At 44.5% G+C, this 20,117-nt stretch overlaps 1 long non-coding RNA gene across 3 annotated transcripts; it reads left to right on the top strand.

Moving 5' to 3' along the window:
• Positions 1-1,674: 1,674 nt before the first annotated feature.
• LOC144297829 (uncharacterized) lies at positions 1,675-19,799 on the top strand. Of its 3 annotated transcripts, none has more exons than XR_013364682.1 (3): positions 2,651-3,299; positions 4,389-4,552; positions 19,664-19,799. It is a non-coding gene; the product is annotated as an uncharacterized LOC144297829 (long non-coding RNA). The 3 variants fall into 3 exon arrangements; XR_013364683.1 differs by lacking the exon at positions 19,664-19,799 and adding an exon at positions 5,169-6,173; XR_013364681.1 differs by lacking the exon at positions 19,664-19,799 and having other exon boundaries at positions 1,675-3,299; positions 4,389-4,889.
• Positions 19,800-20,117: the final 318 nt, after the last annotated feature.

A 20,117-nucleotide genomic window follows, 5' to 3' on the forward strand; every position in this document is an offset into this window, starting at 1 on the left:
TATTTCAGTTCTCTGCACTTAGGGAGATGTACAAAGTTCCTTTAAATGCTGTAAAGATTTTTGGGTTGCCCTTCTCAGCCCATGCTTTTCTCCTTTCTTGAATTCCAAAAATGTGGTAACAAAATTTAGCAATGCATTTCCCACTGGGGGCTCCTGTCCTGCAGTTTCTAAATGGAAAGCTCTTTAGAAATGAAACAGATATCTGATCACTCTGATCATGAGATCAGTAGTGTTTCGTGGCTGGTGATTGGCTCTTCAGGACAGCACCTGAGTGCAGAGCCCTGTGCAGAGCCCTGGCCGAGTATGCATGTATGTGCAGGTGACAGAGACGACAGAGACAGAGAGAGATTGAAGAGGGGGTAACTTTTTCCTGGCTTTTTCTTTGATTCCGTAGATGTAGTCATAGGGTTAATTTTAAGGCTTACCCACTGGGTGCAGTATCTTCAATTTTATAACTGGAATTGATCTAATTTTGTCTGAGGAGGCTGCCGAAAGCAAATAGGGCACTTGTTGGGTGAGATGGGGTGCCCATATACCACTTATAGAAGAAGAGAAAGCCATCTGAGCTGTCAGAAATACTCATTTGATCAAGGCATCACTTTTTTCCTGACATACCCAGATTAAGGCTGTAACCCCTGGGGTTTGGGGCTGTAGGCACAGCCACCCAGCCAGCCTCTTTGCCTCACATCGTCTCTCTTTGTCTGTAAATAGCACCGAGGAGCAGCAGGTTGGAGGCCCAGCTTCAACAGCTGACCGAGCCAGGTGTGTTTCCATTGGCTGCAGGGGCCAGGGTGAGCTCTATTTTCTTCTGTACATAAAGATAAGAAGCCAAGGGCCCCCTTCCGAAAGCAAACACATTTAATTTGAACCACCACCTCCCCATGATTCACCGGATGGAATTTACGATGGTGTTTACCCTTTTCCACAAAAGTAGCAAATGAATCAGTCCTAATAGGAAATATAAATCCTTAGCAGATGCATTTGGAAGCTCACAGGGGAGATTTTGCTGAGGAGACCACCGGGAGTCCAGAGTGTCCCCTCTCCAGAACTATAAAGACTGGTCCAGTTCTCTGGAGGAGAAGCAACTCCAATGATGAGCAAAACAAGTCTTTGCATGTGCCAAGTTCTGCTTGGCCCCTCTTAGCAGCGGGAATCCAGACAAAACTCCTGGAATGCTTTGCTGGGCAGCTGTGGTACATTCAAAGCGGAGAAACAGCCTTAATCTTTGCAAAACCAACAAAGATAAGCAATTGCTTTAGCTGGGTTGAAATTAGCCAACGCACTGCTACACAATGTCCTTGTGACCATTATCCAGGCTCTGACCGCCGAATGGCACTGCTCAAGTATGCTGGCAATGTTTAACAAACCATCTGTCTTGTACCTGTTCCCACTGAACAGGAGCCTTTGTCTGAGCCCTGGCCCCATCCAGCATGTCTGCTGTCTGCTCGCCGACAAGTGACACCACACCTTCTCTTTGCATCATATCAGTTTCTCAACACTCTTGATGATGGTTTGTCCTTCTACGGAAAGAGGACAGTTTTGAAAGGGGATATGGATTTTCCGTCTGTCCATCTATTACATTACATTATCACTGTGTGTAAAAGCCTTACTTGCCTATTTGATTTTTCTTCTTTTAGGAGGAATTTCTGTATTCATTCAAATGTAAGTATTGCCGATTTAATTTTCTTTCTTGGTTAATTGTTTCCTTTTTTTTTTTTTTTTTAAGACTTTATTTATTTATTCATGAGAGAGACACAGACAGAGATTCAGAGACACGGGGAGAGGGAGAAGCAGGCTCCATACAGGGAGCCCGATGTGGGAGTCGATCCCAGGACCCCAGGATCACGACCTGAGCTGAAGGCAGACCCCAACCATTGAGCCACCCAGGCATCCCAGTTAATTGTTCTTAAATTAGACCCACACCCTCAATATATTTTTTATACCCCAGTAAAAGGTTTTCTGCTTATGTTACCTAAGGGCTAGGTTGAACTATTTGAACTTTACACTTTTGTAGGCCTAATGCAGTCAGATATTGGCATCTTCATATGGCTCCACATATATAGATTTCCTTGTCAACTTGCCCATTGTGCTTTAGAGTAACAGCATAAGAAGATAATTAAAGCAGTTCATGGATTTTATTTTGTAAACAAAAATTTTTAATCAAGCAAAATAATCTTTTCAGAATTGATTTCTCCTGCTCTGCCTTGTCCTGCTCAGAAGTAATATGTCCCCATGTTCGTTTTCTACATATCACAATGTAGACACACAGTTGATCCCTGGACAACACGATTTGAACTGTGAAGATACACTTATATGTGGATTTTTAAAAATAAAAACAGTATGGGGCTATAAATGTATTTTCTCTTCTTTATGATTTCCTTAATATATTTTTTGTCTCTAGCTTACTCTATTGTAAGAAGACAATGCATAATACACATAGTGTGCACAATATTATTAATCAATGGTTTGTGTGATCAGTAAGGCTTCCAGTCACAGGAGACTATTAATTGTTAAGTTTTAGAGGAGTCAGAGTCATAAGTGGGGGGGTGGTGTCCTTTACCCCCACATTGTTCGAAGATCATACTGTTGGCTACAACTGTCTCCGGTATGTCTTCACAATGGTAACCATAGAAATCAGCTTCATGGTGATGCTGTCCTTGAAACTCACCCTTCAAGCCCTCACCCCAGCGGTCCGACCTCAGGCCTGGATGCCAAGCACCACCTAGCTGCCTTATCTCCACCCCTCACTTGGACTTTCAGGACATGCTTCTTATCTATCCAGGAGACTGGGTTTGATAAGGGGTAAACAAAAAGTTAGATGCACAGGGGCTCCAAGAAGCATAGAGTATGGAGTTGAAAATAGCTCTGTGTTTGGAGATCTTTAAACATATGTGTCCACACTCATGTTCTAGCACCCAGAGATCCCCACCTTTATTTCATTATGCTCATGGGCATGTCCTAAACTCAGAGCACACAGATCAAGTTGAAGGAATCCAAATGCCCACGCTGTCTTTCTAGAGGAAATTTGGAAAACAAAACAGTTGCTTTAAAACCAGCAGCACAACAAATCTTGTCCTTAAATCTAAATCTTCACTGAAGGCAGAAAGGAAAGCAAAGATAGAGGATGGGAAATCTCTTCAGATTTTAACTTCTGGAATATCTTGGGGAAGAGAAGCAATTGTGGGAGCAGTCTAACAGATTGGTGGTCCCCACTGGGGGCTCAAGGAAAGAGGAATTCCTTTATATTTTTAATCTCATCCTTCAGTTTCAAGTTTGGTGTATGTTCTACGCTTTGTAAGGTAATCTAATATTAGATTTAATTTAATGTTGAATTAACCTGTTGAATTAATATATTTTACTATCATATATGTATTATTCACTAAACAGTTAAATGTATATATGCACTATATATATAAATATATATATATAAATTCATTCATGAATGTATCCATTCATCCGACATCTGGACTGTTTTCACCTTTTGGCTATGGTGAATAATGCTGCTATGAACGGGCCAGTACATGTATTTGGGTATCTGTTTTCAGTTTTGGGGGCATATACCTTGGAGTGAAATTGCTGAGTCATATGAGAATTCTGTGCTAAAATTTTTGAAGAGCCACCAAACTGCCCTCCAGAGCAGCTATACCATTTTATTTTCCCACCAGCCACATACAAAAGTTATAGTTTCTCCACCTCTTTGCCAAAACTTATATTCTTTTTTCTAAAAATGATTATGGCTCTCTTAGGGGATATGAAGTGGTATCTCATTGTGGTTTTGATTTGCACATTCCAGGAGTCATCTTTGTCCACATGATACCAGGATGCATACTCTGGTATTTGTCATCTGGAATGATCTTTGGATCATTGGCCCTCCACGGACGCCCCCTGGCATGTCCCAAAACCACCAAAAGGCTGCATGTGCTGATACCTCAACAGGATCCCCCTTTCTCAAAGGACATTATTGCCACCAGGAGTGGGAGTGGCATGTATCTGACAATGAGGGGGATAAAAAAGAGGTTTTCGCTCCAGGCTGAGAGGAGTAGGGTCCTGACATCTGCACAGTGGGGGTGAGCAGGTTTTTGGAAGTCAGAGAATATTGTGAAGCAGATGACCCCATGTTGGGCCAGAGTCCTGGAGCCTTAGCTGGACCAGAGAGCACAGAAGTGTGTGTCCTGAGTCCCCAGGCAAATGGGAGCATCCTGATGCAAGAGCAGGTGGGCAGACATGGAGCCCAGTGACATCTCAGGAACGGAGGAGCAGGTGAGTAATGTGGGATCAGGACAGGAAGAGTCAGGGTCTTGGAGTCCAAATACATGGCTGGTTTGCAGAGAAACAAATCCAAGAGCAATCCCTGCTTATGAGCCTACTGCTTTCTGTCCCCTCTCTAGGGTTTGAATGGTGATACTCACTGTGGCTGCACATCAGAATCACCTGGAGGCTTTGAAAACTCCCAATGCCCAGGCCAAGAGATCAGACTCATTGCATGGGGGACGCGTGGCCAGGATTTCAGCATTCCTCAAGTGATCTGAATGGATAGCCAAGGCTGAAAAAAGTAGAATTTTAGATTTAAAACAGGGTTAAAAATAGACTTTATTAGATTGCTGTTTTTATTATAAAAGAAATATGGGCACATTATAGAAGTTTGGATGGAGCAAGGATGTTGGGGGAGGATGTCACCCCATAGTTGCCCCATGGCCTCGGGGCTGCTATATAGATAGTGCATCTGTGCCCTATTTGGGTCTCCATTCCCAGAAGGGTGGATGAGGGCTGGCCGCCAGGGCAGGGCTGTACGGCGGAGGACACACAGGATGTAATGTATTTTCTGTGTCTGCGTCCCTGTGTGGGCACAGTGAGGGCTGCACTCAATAAATGTTTGTAGGATGAGTGAATGGAAGCAGGAAGGCATGAATTCATGAAAAGCGGCCTAAGACACGGTCCCTGCCCTCTAGGAACTTACAAAGGGGCAGTTGAATAGACATTATAATGACAATAATCGGATGGCAATAACAGTTCCTGCATCAGTGGCTGTGTGTGTCTGTGCACGCAGCCCTGCAGCCAGGGAAACCAGGGGAAAGTTTTTGAAAACTCTGTTTTGTAGCTAGGGCCTCTCTTATCTTTATTAATGCCCTGCAAGGCCCTGACACACTGCCCCCTTCTTGACAAAACAGGTAAACAGGAGCAGAGCAAAAGCCAAGGAGGCAGGTTGCCTGTGGTACCCAGAGCCCACCTGAATGGTCACTGAGAGGGCAGTGAGAGTGGAGAAAACTCTGCCTCTCCGATATGGAGTTATTCTGTTGATTGTTTGTTCTTTGCTTGTTTGGCCAAAATTCCCCAAGCACTCTGGCCTACAGAGGAATTAAGTAAGCTGATAAACCTCAAGCTCCTTGTCAGTTAAGGCTTCCTCCTCAGAAATGGTGGTCATGGTGTAAAGAACACTAAAAGGACACGGGAAAGCTAGGGACTTGTCTTGTTTTATTGTCAACTATCCAGATGACCTTAGCAAATTTCCATACCTTCTCTGACCTGCAGAGCAAGCAGCAGTTTCTGTTCACTTTCCTTGTGTGGTGGCTGCACACGTTCAGCAAGATGGAATGATTGCCCTAAAAGGCACCCTTGAATCCTTAGGTGCTCTTAGCCTCCTGTTACTTACTGTGCAGGGGGTCCACAGGTCCCTTCTGTCCCAGGGCTGGCCCACAGGCTGGGTGTACTGACTTTGGCAGGGCTGCTGTCACACCCCCCTGCCACCTCTTATACACGCGGGGGGAACGTGGGTGATGCCAGGAACCAGTAGGTACTAGACTTCTACAAGCATGCTGAAGACTTACTTATACACACAGCCTTATTAGTCACCACTGGTATAATTTCTCTTCCCATTTCCCTGTTAGTCCCTGGCACCCCTCTCCTGTTCAGAGGCAAAATGACCTTTTCCCCCATGGCCCATTCTGCTTGTTGTTGTGGTGGTGGTTAATAAATCTGGATCAAAATGTGTTTGGGTGGCCTTAGGTGACCAGTGAGGGTGAGTTGGTGAGGACCCTGGGAACATTGACCCCTGCCAGTCTAGATCCCTTCTATCAGAGGGCACTGGCAAATGTGTACTTTGAGCCTACTGGGTGGCTCTCCCCAGAGTGGTTCACCTGTGCTGGTCATCTCGTGTCAGGCTGACAAAAGCCGAGTGACAGCCAGCTTGCCTACATGCTGTTTGAAGAGCTGGAATGTCAGTTAGCTTTTACAATTTTTTAAAAGTTATTTAATTTTATTTTATTTAAGATTTTATTTATTGATGGTTAGCCATGCCACAGAGCTTCTCTGTGTACTTTCACTTCAGAAGTGAATTGGAAATTCCAACTTATTTCTGAGCTTCTTAAAGGGAGAGAAGCAGTAAAGTAAAATAAAAGCCTTAGTGGACGTAGAAGAGAAGATGCCACACTTTTCTCAGCTTTGCTGATGAACTGCTTTTTGGCTGACTAATTCTCCTCTGTGGGCCTCATTTTTCTCTTCTGTACAATGGGAAGTTTGGATGACTCCTACGTTTCTCAAGATTTCTTCAGAAAAATAACTGGCCCTATTTTCAAATAACTTTGTTTTGTTTTGTTTTAGATTTTATTTATTTATTCATGAAAGACAAACACACACACACACACACACACACAGAGGCAGACACAGGCAGAGGGAGAAGCAGGCTCCATGCAGGGAGCCCAATGCAGGACTCGAACCCGGGACTCCAGGATCACGCCCTGGGTGGAAGACAGATGCTAAACCACTGAGCCACACAGGGATTCTCGCAAATAACTTTGTATGGCACAGACCTCAATCTGTAAAACTCAAAAAGGAGATATTCTACTAGTTTAATGACTAGCTGGTATACTAATTCTAGTTTAAATTGGTAACATTTGCTTATTCTAAAATCACCTATGATAATTTTATGGTTAACATATAAACATATAGCTTTTATCATATAAAAAGGTAAATCATATCAAATTCAGCATGCTATTTTTAAGGACAATTTTATTGGTTGCACAGCCTGTATAACATTTTGAATCACAGCACTGAGCAGTTGTAAGTGCTACCTTTCTTTAAATTGTATTATTATTTTTAAGATTTTATTCATTTGAAAGAGAGAAAGAGAGAGCGAGAGCACAAAAGGAGGTCAGGGAGAGGGAGAAGCAGTCTCTTAGCTGAGTAGGGAGCCTGATGTGGGGCTTGATCCCAGAACCTCAGGATCATGACCTGTCTGAAGACAGACACTTGACCAACTGAGCCACCCAGGTGCCCCTAAGTGCTATCTTTCAAGGCACAATCTACCTATAATCTCCACTTCTTTCTCTGTGACAGGAAAGGGCAGGTGAAGCTGTCTTTTGAGGCTGGGGCCAATATGTCTTCAGGTGGTGGGGAGTGTGCACGCCATTTCTTTTTAAAGATTTTATTTGTTTATTTATTTATTCATGAGAGACAGAGAGAGAGAGAGTGGCAGAGACACAGGTATATGGAGAAGTAGGCTCCATACAGGGAGCCTGACGTGGGACTCGATCCTGAGTCTCTAGGATCACACCCTGGGCTGAAGGCAGTGCTAAACCACTGAGCCACCCGGGCTGCCTGTGCGTGCCATTTGTAATTCCAATCTCAAAATCATTTCCAGAATATTAAAAAAAAAAAAAATCCAAGCAAATGTTTTCTGGCCACTCAAACACACATTAGGGAAGCAAGATAAACAGAACATGTTTAAACCCCTGAGCTGCCCTCAATAGCCAGCCTAGACAGCAAACATCTGGGTGGAAATATGAAAATACTTTGACATTGGTACTTTCTCTTCAAATTACACAGAAAGCATTAAGACAGTGATTTTTTTTTTTGTAATCCCACATTTGTTAGGATCACATAATATAACCCTGTAGACCTACTTCTGTTAAGAGACCCCTGAGCCTTCAACAAATCAGCACAGAAGTGATTGTGTCCTCTATCATCTTACTCTGGAGGTTCACTCTCCCTCATGCTATCAGGAAAAGGAAACTTTTCATTAAATAGCTTGACTGGGTCCTCATACACAGAGGTGTTCAGAACCACATGCCTGGTCCAAAAAATGCTTACCTGTTGCCACTTTCCTTGCTCCCTGCAATCTCTACTTGCTAACACTTCTATTCACAGTGATTTGAAATAAGGGGAATCATCTTGTTTTGAGGCTGTGAGAGGCACTGCCTGCTTTCTCACCAAGAGACACTCTCCACCTGGTAAGGGGTGGGGCTGGAGGCAGGAAGGAATTAGAGGGCAGAGCTTCCTCTGCATTGCAAAGTTGCCCTTGCGGACCACCCAGCAGTGCAGACTAGGGAAATCTGGCCCAGTGGCCTGGCAGGAGTTTGGTTCTGGGAGGCAGTGATGTATGGTATGGAGTGATTATGTTTATACACAGGTAGCTGGCACAGCAACACTCTGGTGCCTACCCCATAGGTGCACTTAATGCCCATGGATCCTACTCTGTAGGTCAAGAGACAGCCAGCAGGTCCTACTTGTGCATAGCTGCCGTCCCACTGGGGGAGAAGGGCTGCCTGTGAACTCTTCTGCTCCCTTGGTTTGGGTCCTGCCTGTTTCTCTGAGCATGAGCAACTGGTAAGATTCTTGTGTTCTCACAAATGAATACTGGAACTCCAGCCAATACTTCACCAGCTGCTTGTGTAAGGAAATGGCCATTTTTTTTCTGCTGCTGGAGGAGAAACGGATGCTGGAGGTTTGCCCATACCAAGATACAATATGGCATCATCTTTCTGAGTAATTTCAGAGATTTTTCAGGGGTTACTTTCAACCATATTTGTGCCCTACACATCAACGATAGAATTCACAAGCTATGGCTCTCCTGTGTTCAGAACAGATGCAAGCCAATGCCCAAGAGGTGCCAAGAGGGTCATCAGCATATTCAATACCAGGTGCTGCCTGCAGGTGCTTTCTGTCTCCTCACTGAGACTGTGAGAACATTTTTAGCTGGTTTAATACAGATGGTTTCGTTCTGCCTAGGATGCAGCATGAAATAGAGCCCTGCTTCTACGCACACGTGTACATACAAACGTGTAAGACACCTACAAACCATTAACACACATATGTTAACCAGGTAATTGGAAGCCTAGGGATGAACCTGGCCAATTACAAGAATTTCTGTAGAATTCTCCATCCCTAAACCTCTGCTTAGTGAAAAACAAAAGGCAATGTGGGATGTGGGAGGGTGGTTTCAAACACTTGTGTGTCCAGTATTGCTTATGATGGGGTAAAATGTCAGTGTCTAGGGCAGCATGGTCAATAGAACTGTCTGTGAGGATGTTGTACTTCTGCCCTGTCTAGTACCATAGCCTGCAGCCACCCACGTGTGGCCTCTGAGCACCTGACATGTGGTTTGTGTCCCAGAGCAGATTCAAGGGCTTGAACTCTAGTGATTGTGCAGCATGGCTTTATAATCACCTCTATCTGAAATTTCCTACCTTTTCACCAACGTGGAGTTCCCAGACAATCTCTAACTCACATCAGGACTCTGACTTATGCCAACATTCCCGTGTTTGAATTCGGAACTCCCCTTTCCATAGTTGGCCCGTAGATGGCTCCCGGCAGGGAGAGCCTTCCCATACCTTTGTGGGGACTGAACCCCGAACCCCTGCTGTCAAGCAAATTCCAAACAAGAATGACACTGTGAACCTCAAGATGTTCAGGTACAATTTTTTAAAAAAATGTTTATTTATTTATTTGAGAGTGAGAGAGAGAAGGAGCAGGGGGAAAGGGAGAAGCAGACTCCCTGCTGAGCAGAGCCTGACATGGGGCTGGATCCTAGGACCCTAGGATCATGATCTAAGCTGAAGGAAGATGCCTAACCAACTGAGCTCCCCAGGCACCCCTAATTTAGTGCTTTAAAACTTGGGAATAAGATAATTGTGGTATTGCTTCCAAACAATCTGGCCTCCTGAAACCTACCAGATCATGGAAATGATGCAAATGGTCCCTGGACAGAGCCCAGTGCCCTGAGGACCAAAGTCTGGCTTCTTTAACAAGACCTGTGAATTCTTTACTGGGTGGCCCTGCCTTCTAGATCTGTGTCCTCTCTGATCACTCTCCTCTGTGCGCTGGGCAAGCCAAACTCTTGCTTGTTTCCCCAGACACCTCTTTGCACCTCTTTTATGTCATCCCCTGCTGGGCTGGGCTCCCTTTCCTTACCTAGGTGTCTCCTCTGGGTTCAGAGCCTTGTTCACCCCCAACCCAGCATCTGCTGTCAGCTCCCCAGGAGACAGGTGGCTCTATCCTACACTCCACAGAGGCCTACTTTGGGGTTCCCCTGTCTCCCAGCTGGCACACCAAGCAGGAATTGGGACAAACGTTGGTTGTTAAATTCAAAATGGGAATTTCAAAGGCTGCCTCAGTTTCCTGAATGGCTTTGAGTAGAAGTTTCCTCACTCTGCCCCTACCCCCACTCCCACCCCACCACATAAGAAAAAGAATGACTTCTTTGTTCTTCTGGGGCAAACTTTTTTTTTTTTTTTTTTTTTTTTTAATCTTGCTCAGCCTGCCCCTATAAAAGGCTTATCTTCACTGCTGGTAGGAGACATTTTAATTCCTTCCTGTTTGCTGATCCTTGCTCCTCAAGGTCCCTCTGCAGGCACCAGGTAACGTCACCAAGGAGTTGTTGGAGCCCATCTGTCACCTGACACACTATATTTATAGTCATGATAGCTTGGGTGCTGGCCACCCAGACCCTGGGAGTCACTTCTAGCAACACTTCCAGAGAGTAGCCCCACCTCTCCTCTCAAAACCCACCTCCTAACCTCGCAAGAAGGTATCTTCTTGATCATTTGACTTTGCAACTCCTCTTGCTTCATTTCCTGTTGGCCATCTCTTTTTCCAACCTTTTAGGTTTAGAGTGAAGTTATGGTAATTATCATTTTAGAATTTTGCAACATGGCTTGACATTTATGGAGATCCTGCAGGGGTGTCAGAAATTATTAACCCCTTCTGGGAGTCCCTGATTTAGGCTTTAGCCATCAGCTTTGTTTTGCCATGTTGATCACCCTGAAGGTTTCAGAAAAGAAGGTGCTGAGAAATGTCTGTGCTGGTTTGGGGAAAGGACTCTTACACTAAAAAAAAAAAAATTGAGACAAATAAGATGAAGCTTTCTATTATAAAAATGGTGTAACTGAATAAAAGGATCTTTGGTACCTGGGATCCTGTGATGTTCTTTACTTGTTTCCCATTTCCTGGTCCTGGGAAGCCTGAACTATGAGTATCACAAGGATGTGGCATTGAGGAGGAAGAAAAGATATGGTGAATGTTAAGGGAGAAGAGACTTATGAAAGGAATTGGACTTTTTTTTCTACTGTCCATAGTTGGAGGAGTGAAGATTTGGAAGTGGGTTTTGGAAGACCAGAGTAGTATGTATCACCAACCAGTCAATCTCAGAAGACAAGCACAACCTACTATAGAAGATGGACCATGATGGGGGAGCTTGGAGGTAGATCTATGGGAAACTATTTCGTCAGTGTAGCTACCACTACTGATGTCCAATTCAGTTCTTGGTCAGCAGGGCAGAGGGTCAAGAAAATGAACTAGACGCAGAGCAGAGAAGAACCAGGACAGGTTGACTCCCACCAGGTACTTCTACCTCTGTCCATCATTGTATCCAACCACTTGGCCATCCCTTGAGGGTAATGGTCACACCTTTGCTTCTGCAGTCCAAAACTTGTACTAATTCCTCTTTTGATCAGTGCTAACCCAGAACAATACAGAAATAGGGATTCTGGAAAATTTTTTTCCCAGGTTAGCTAAGTTGACACAGCATAAACCACCACAGATGTGTTGAATCAGGAGAACTGTCACCCCAAACAGCAGAGCTGGAGTGAAAAAGAGCCATTGCTGAGTGGAGCCACTTCTGAGTGGAGAAGGTGAGAATGCGGTGCAGAGCACCAGCCGGCAGTGCAGGGCAGCCAGGTGGAAACAGGAGGGGGATCGAGGCTGAAAGAGCAGTGCAAAGCCAAGGCCATGAGTGTGTGCCTTTGTGTTTCAGAATGGAGCATGTTGAGCACTGTGATGAAGAGGACAGCTTGAAGGTATGTGCCTTGAGCTGGTGATAGGTGGTTTCTGTAGTGAGATGAATCCTTGGTTTCTTGGGGGTGTGACTATGGAAGGTTACCCCTAAGAATAGCAGATCCTAACGATCCCATTCTTCTAGTCCTCAGCGTTTTACCCTCGATCTCTACATCTGAACCACAGGCACCTAACCCCCAACTAAATTGCATAGGCGGCATTTGTGCTGGTTGTTATGATTAGGTCTATAATTTTTGAGGTGGTTAAAGAGGAAAAGTCAGTAACTTTCCCAAGACATTGGACACTAGCAAAGCTGGAACTCAAACCCACATGTCCTGATTCAAAGTCTAATGCTCTGTTCATTTCACCTGGTAAAAAGGAGACAGCAATTTTGTTCTGTCTGTTGTACCCCAGGCAACAATATATATTCAAGATATATTCAACAATCTATAGACATCCCATATAGAGAGCATGATTTTGGAGTTGGTTTTTCAGTGCTGAGGATGGAGGATCGTAAGCTCACTCATATTTTTCTCATAATGGCCATTTCAGATTGGCCGATGATAGCATTCACACAAGTAATAGAAGGCCTTTGGGGCTGAATTAATTGTCTCCAGTAAACTGTCAAGCCAGCACCTAGATATAGCCCAGCCTCCTGGGTCCACTGACCCTAAGTAGAGAGCATGGGGTCTCTGGGTCGGTGTAAAATAGGTAGTGATGAAAAGAAGCAACAAGGACTCCAAAGAGGGAATGGGGGGAAGGCTTGTTCATGGTACAGGAGAAAAATTGTGGTCATTTCAAAGGATAATTTAAGAGGAGTGATGGTTTGGAGCCCCTCACCATCATCCCTATACACCTTTTCACTCTCTTTACATTCCTTCCCTTCTGAAATATTCCCTATCTGTGTCTTCTGTGTCCCCGTATTCTATGGACCTCTGTGATCACAGATGAAGCACGTTCACATCGAAGCCTTAGAGATAGGCAGTTTTTTTTTTTTTTTTTGAGATAGGCAGTTTTTGTGGGTAAAATAGACAACTCTAAATATAAGACAAAAATGTCAAGTTGAGGTGATTCAAGTTTCCCAGAATTTCTTTCAGTTTCCTTCAGTGGCAAGGACGATCCTCTAAGGTACCAGGACCACCATGTAAAGGGGAAGGCAGAGGCTACCCATGCTGGGTTAGCTGGGGCTTCCCAAAGGTTACTGCTGAATTGCAGGAGGCTGCAGACTTTGGTCACTGTCAAAATCACATCCTTGCCTTTACTTTCTCTGGTGTTCGGCTGGGGAAACTTTTGGCAAGCAAAAAACTGGGGATGGGACACCAAGGAAGGGTATCAGATCTGAAGGCTATTCCAGATTCAAGCTGTTGTTTGCAGAAGAAATGTGTTCTTAGAAGCAAGTAGCCCATTGGACAGCTGTTTGCAAGTCCTTAAAAAAAAAAAAAAAAGAAAGAAAAACGCTGTGCCTGTAAAAAACAGCATCGGCAAAACATCTGCTGAATACACAGAGGGCTCCTGGTCCCTGGTAGGGGGTGGGGGATGAGGAGGTCTGTAAACAAGATCTGAAGCAGGTGTGCCCCAAACAGCCACTGTTGTCCCTTGTCCTTACTCACACCAACCCACATTCTAGATGAGGACAAGCGAGCCACGTGGGAGAGGCAGCTGCTGCCATCAAAAGGGAGAGGTGCCCATCAGATTACCCAAGCACAGCACCTGTGGGCTTGCTCGAAAGATGGGCAAGGTTATGAAGCATCATGGTTGGGAGCTTCCTGTAGCTGAGGGAACAAATAGGGCAAGAGAATCCTCAGGGCAGGGGTGGTGGTGGTGCGGGGGGGTGGGAGGGGTTGGGGGTGTGGAGAGGACCTTTTTGCAGGGAGGTGTTTCTTATAGATCCTGTGAGCATTTCATTGTCAGGGCCATCTGCCTGTGAAACCACTACTCACACTGGCAAAAGGTCTGAGGCTTTTTTAACTACACCGTGTGACCAACAGCCAACGATTACCCTTTGGTATAGAGGAACTTCCACGGTGTCATGGCCCAGGCCACTCTCAGCTGATGAAAGAGCACCCTCTCTTCTCCAGAACAGATGAGAAATATAACAACAACAGTTTCTGATGTTTGTGGAGTGATTTTCATTTTCTAAAACATGTTCACATCCATTACTGCATCACACTGAATCTTCCCAGCGCCTCTATTCAGTAGCCCCCACTTGTATTGCAGAGCAAGACCAGAAGCTGAGCTTGGCCAAGAGGGCTAGAGTTAGTAGAGCTCCACTCAGCTCACAGGGTGGCTACATGCCACTGGGTACTTCTCACCTCTAAGGGTCTCAGGTTTTTGTCTGTCTGGGAGCTGATAATCACTCCCACTTCATAGGGTTTTTCTCACACTTTCACAATTCAGTGGAAAGTTTGTGGAGTAGTGCTTGGCACCAAGTAAGAGCTCAATACATACTGGCAGTCTTTACTCTCAGCATATCCTTCACTATTCCCCACCAAGCTTTTCAGGGACACTGTCCCCACCATGCCGCCTCCACTCCTTCTCACTTATGTCAACCTGTGTCTAAGGCTCTCTTAGTCATGGCCTTCCTTAATCACTGGCTACAGCCAGCAACTTTTGGAATTTACTGTTATGGCATTTCTGGCAATCAACACAACTAGCATCACCTCCATGATACTGGACCTCTTCTGTCCCTCCCCTCTCTTTACCCCTGGGCCCTAGCCTGTCCATGGTGGATGCCACTTCGGGACATGTGTTCACACCGCCACCTTATAGAAACAAAGAATGGAGATTTTGAATGACTTACCAATGGGGCTAAATAGTAAGAGATTTTAAAGCCACTTAGTGAAAGCTGGTGTTTAGAATCAGCCTGAATCTTGGAAGTTAATTCAGAACAATTATATATTAGTCTGCTTGGGCTGCTGTAACAAAATATCAGACGTCTGTTTCTCACAGTTCTTGAGGCTAGAAAATCTAAGGTCAAGGTTCTGGCAGATTCTGTGTTTGATTAAGGCAGTCATCCTGGCTTGAGTCCTCACATGGCAGAGATAGAAAGAGAGAGAGACAGAGAGAGAGAGAGAGCGAGAGAAAGCTCTCTTCTTTTAAGGATGCTAATTCCATCGTGAGAGCTCCATCCTCAGGACCTCATCTAAACCTAATTATCTCCCAAAGTCCCCACCTGCAAATGCCATCCCCTTGAGAGCTAGGGTGAATTTGGGGAGAAAGAGATATTCAGTCCATAATAAATAAGAATTATTTTCTTTTAATAATAGTCCACGAGCTTGCTCCACTAAGCATTCTCATCATTAGAGGCAGAGTGATGCATACTCTGTACATGCCCACAGGTTCTGAAGAGCCTCCCTATTTGCACCAGGACTCAAAATAATTGAGTTTGAAGAATAACCCAGTACATCCTAAATAGATGCAAAACTTGGTTCTGGTACAAACCAAACAGTGCTACTTAAGTATATTCTTACAAAATATTCTCAAAATTCTCCTCTTGCTCGTGTAAAGGTCTCCAAAGACCCCTGTGTATAAGAAATTAACTTTTTAAAGTTTATTTTTTAGTAATCTCTATACCCAACGTGGGGTGCCAGCTTATGACCTTGAGATCAAGAGCCACAAGCTCCTCCGACTAAGCCAGTCAGGTATTCCCAAGAAATTAATATTTGCCATCATGGCTTAGGAGTTGGGGTCACCACGAGGGGAGGGTGAGTTCAGGAATGGGAAAGAGCTAAATAAATTTTTAATGGTTTCCCTCAGGATTACATAATGAAGAATCTCAAACACATAAAAAGTCAGATGCTTTGTTCACTGAACAGCAGCCACTCAGGGGTGCCTGGACGGCTCAGTCAGCTTAGTGCCTGACTCTTGGTTTCACCTCAGATCAGAATCCCATGGGTCGTGAGATCGAGTTCTTCTTTGGGCTCTGAGTTTGTTGGGGAGTCTGCTTGGAATTCTTTCTCTCTCGGTCCTCTCCTACCCTTCCCTCTCTCTCTCTAATACATGAATACATCTTTAATTAAAAAAACACCCAGATTCTATAATCATTAACATTTCCCTTTACTTATGTTCTCATGTTCTCACCATTCTACCCATCCCTCATTGTTTCTGGTAGATTCTAAAGTAAGTTTTACACATTCATGCATTTCACATCTGAACACGGCAGTATGCCTTTTATTATCAACTAGGGTTCAATAAATGTTTGCAGTTTTTAAGGTAAAAAGTTATATATAGTAAAATGCACTCACTTTTTATTTACGATTCACTGAATTTTGATAAATGTGGACACCTCTGAGATCTAAGTCCTTGTCATGATAAAACATTTCTATTACCCCAGAAAATTATCTCCTGCCCTTCTTAATTGGTTTTGTTGTGCTTTCCTTTTTTACCATAGTTTAATTTTAATTGTTTTAGAACTTTATATAAATTGAATCATACAGCACATTGTCTTTTGAACCTGATTTCTTTCACCAAGCATAATGTTTCTGAGGTTCATCCATGTTACTAGATGTATCAAAAGTTCAACCTGTTTCATTGCTAAGTAGTATTCCATTGTTTTGATGTCCCACAGTTTATCCTTTCATCTGTGATGGACACTTGCACTGTTTTCAGTTTGGTGTTATGAATGGATTAAACTTCTCAGGTTTATTGTAAGACTCCTAAATGGTTGAGTCATCCCTCAAGCCCATCACAGGTAAACTTTGGATGTGGCATGAAATTATCCAGAATGTATGCTTTATGTTTGAAGCATTACTTTAGGGACAGAGTGGGGTAGGGAAATGGGAAATTATTCTCTATTTGATTATCGAGGGAGAAAATGAGTGTCCTAGGAAATAAATCCTTTTGTGGGGAAGGTGATTGTAATAACAAAAGGCACATATCCATATTTGTGCTTTTTAAAAAAAAAACTAGGGAAAATGAAGTTTTTACTTTTTGGCTGATTTTTTTTTTTTTTAAATAAGAATAGAAAAGCAGATGATTTTCCAATAGCTCATCCAAAATAGTAAATGGAGATCAAGGTACTCCAGGGTCCTTCCTCTGTGAGGGTCAGTCCCAAAGTCAACAGACAAGGCAAACTCCAGCATGTTGGACATTGGGATATGTCTCAGGGACTCCCTTTCAAGGCTGAAGGCCTTACGTCCAGGTGGCTGAAGAATTCCCACAGGCATCTCCTACCCAGAGCCTGTTCAACTGAGATCAAGGCTCAGTTTCCTTGCCTCAAGTAGGAACTGCCCTAAAGTCCAGCGCAGCTCCAGAACTCCCCATAGGATTGGCTAAGTCTTTCTTTGGGCCTCCCTCTCCTGATGTGCTTCCTTCCCTTTGCTCTCCCAGCTGGAGGTCTCATTCCCTGATTAAACATCCTGCTAGTTTCCATTTCAGTGTCTGCTTGCCATGGAACCCAACCTGCAACATCTGTTTAGTAGATTTTATTCTTAAAAATCTTATCAGAAGGGGCCATGCTGGAGATGAACATTGCTCCTTTTGTGGGTGCCAGGGGTCAGGATTCCCTCCAATCAGAACAGACAATGGGGCATTCAGTTGAACTAGAACAGCAGAAGCAGCATTGGGTTTGCTCTTAGGAGCAGTTGTATAGACAAAGACACCCAAGGGTAAGATGGCTATGTCCTGAGAGGCACGCAGGAGGGTGAGCAGGAGAATGCAGAGTCAGTAGATTGTGGCTGGTGGGGAAGGAAAGTGGGATGTATGCCCTGCAACCCTGTCACCAGCTCCTTCTTCACTGTGCTGAGCATGTTGTTGAACTTCCTTGGTTTCCGTGCCATTCTACGTGAAGAACAACTTTTCTCAACTAGTCTCCTGAGGTCAAGATTGGTCCAAAGAGAAGAGAAAATATCATCCTACAAGAAACAGACCCAGAGGGAAAGGCGGTTTCAAAAGCTTTACCTGTTGTGACAGTCAGATGTAGGACATCCCGAGTGCCTGTGTTTCTGTGCATTTGCTATTTGCATGTTTTGTAAAAATTTGAGATGTGTCAATAGAATCAAGGGAATCTCCCCTCCTTCTGGAAAGGTGTTATTAACCTGATACTGTATAAGGAGGGGGCAGCTCAGTTGGTTAAGTGAACTCTTGGTTTCAGGTCATGATCTTATGGTTGTGAGATCCAGCCCCGAGTTGGGCTCTGTGCTCAGTGGGGTGTCTGCTTGAGATTCTTCTGTCTCCCTCTCTCTCTTTCTCTCTTCCCACTCTCATTCTCTCTCTCAAAACCTGAGGAGTTAACTCTGGGAAACGAACTAGGGGTGGTGGAAGGGGAGGAGGGCGGGGGGTGGGGGTGAGTGGGTGACGGGCACTGAGGGGGACACTTGACGGGATGAGCACTGGGTGTTATTCTGTATGTTGGTAAATTGAACACCAATAAAAAATAAATTTATTAAAAAAAACCCTGAGGAGTAAGAAAAAAATAAAATGAAGGAATAAGGTAAAATATATATACATATAAAACTGAGAATAAGGGCAGATAAGACATGGCGGCAGAGGTTCTCCAAGTGGAGTCAGTCGCCAGGAGGTTCTTGCTCCTTAGTGCACCTCAGGATCTCCTGGAGGAGTTGTTAAAACCCAGATTCCTGAGATCTACTGCAAGGGTTTCTGAACAAGCAGGCAGATTCTGAGATGTTGTATTGCTAATGAATTTCTAGGTACAGTTGATGCTGCCAGTCTAGGGATCACACTTTGGGAATCAATGATTTAAGGCATGAGTTAAAGTAAGAGTGTGGCTTCATTGAATTGAACATATAAAATGGTTTTGTACAATGATAGAGACATTAGGATGTTAAGCATGCTACAGACATGAAGCAGTAAATGCATTTAGTACACTTCCTGGTTCTTTATGATCACAGTCTATCCACCTAGCTCCCCAGGCTATTAGGAAGATGGGCTCCCATGAGGAACCGCATGGCCCACATGGGACATTTGCAAAGCCTTTGTAGTGGAACCTCCCAGAGCTCATGACAGCTTTCTTCTGCTTTTACAATAAGCCCACTGGACAGCTGCAGTCTCTGGCCCTGGTGGGAGCCTGTTTCTCCAGGCTAGAGTATGATTGTATGACAAATGGAAAACACCAGGGAGAACTATGGTTGTCCAAGAAGCAGCCTCTTGCTATCTTATGGTTAGACGTTTCCATGACTAGGGCTCTCATTTGGAGCTGTGTAAACAAGTGTTCACCTTCTTGCTCTTCCCCTCCCCCACTTCTGCTTCAGTGAAGTGTGTTGTGTGTGATGCTGTTCATGCCCTGCCCATATCCTCCTGGCCCTCCTGAGGTCATCTGCAGAAAGTTTCCCTGACATTGAATGCTTTGTCTGTGAAAGGGCCTTCTCTGAACAGAGGAATGCATGCCCCAGTGGATCAATCGCTCAGAGAGCTTGAGTGTTTACACCCCCAGAAGAAGCCCTTAATCCATGAAGTACAGGAGTTGGTAGGAAAATGGCCCAGGTTCCCTTCCCCTTGTGGGACAGTCCGGGATTGGGTTCCACATGCTTTCTCGCTGGGTGCCCTGTAGGTTAGGCTCCAGTCATCCACTGGTAGCCTGAGAAGTAACCCACCCTTTGTGGCTCTCCTCCCTTTCTCTCTCTCTTTTCTTTTTTTTTAATTTTTATTTTACTTATGATAGGCACACAGTGAGAGAGAGAGAGAGGCAGAGACACAGGCAGAGGGAGAAGCAGGCTCCATGCACCGGGAGCCCGACGTGGGATTCGATCCCGGATCTCCAGGATCGCGCCCTGGGCCAAAGGCAGGTGCTAAACCGCTGCGCCACCCAGGGATCCCCCTTCTTTCTCCCTTGTGGCTCTCACCCTGTTTCCTGGGATCATGTTCCAAGTAAACAATCTGTACTCAAGTTCTTTACTTAGTGGTTGTGCCAGTGGTATCCCAAACTAAGACTTCTCTGTCTTTGCCCTCAGGAAATGAGACTATGCACAGCACAGATCCATTCCTGTTTTGATTCAACCCACTTTAGCAGTTACAGGAGAATGTCAATATCAATTAATATCCATATATCAATTTGACCTCCATTATCTGGCCCAAATGGTCATTTTAATTGCTGGTTAAATCTTAAGAAGGAGTAA

Source organism: Canis aureus, chromosome 26 (assembly GCF_053574225.1).
Source record: "Canis aureus isolate CA01 chromosome 26, VMU_Caureus_v.1.0, whole genome shotgun sequence".
NCBI classification, from domain to species: Eukaryota; Metazoa; Chordata; class Mammalia; order Carnivora; family Canidae; genus Canis; species Canis aureus.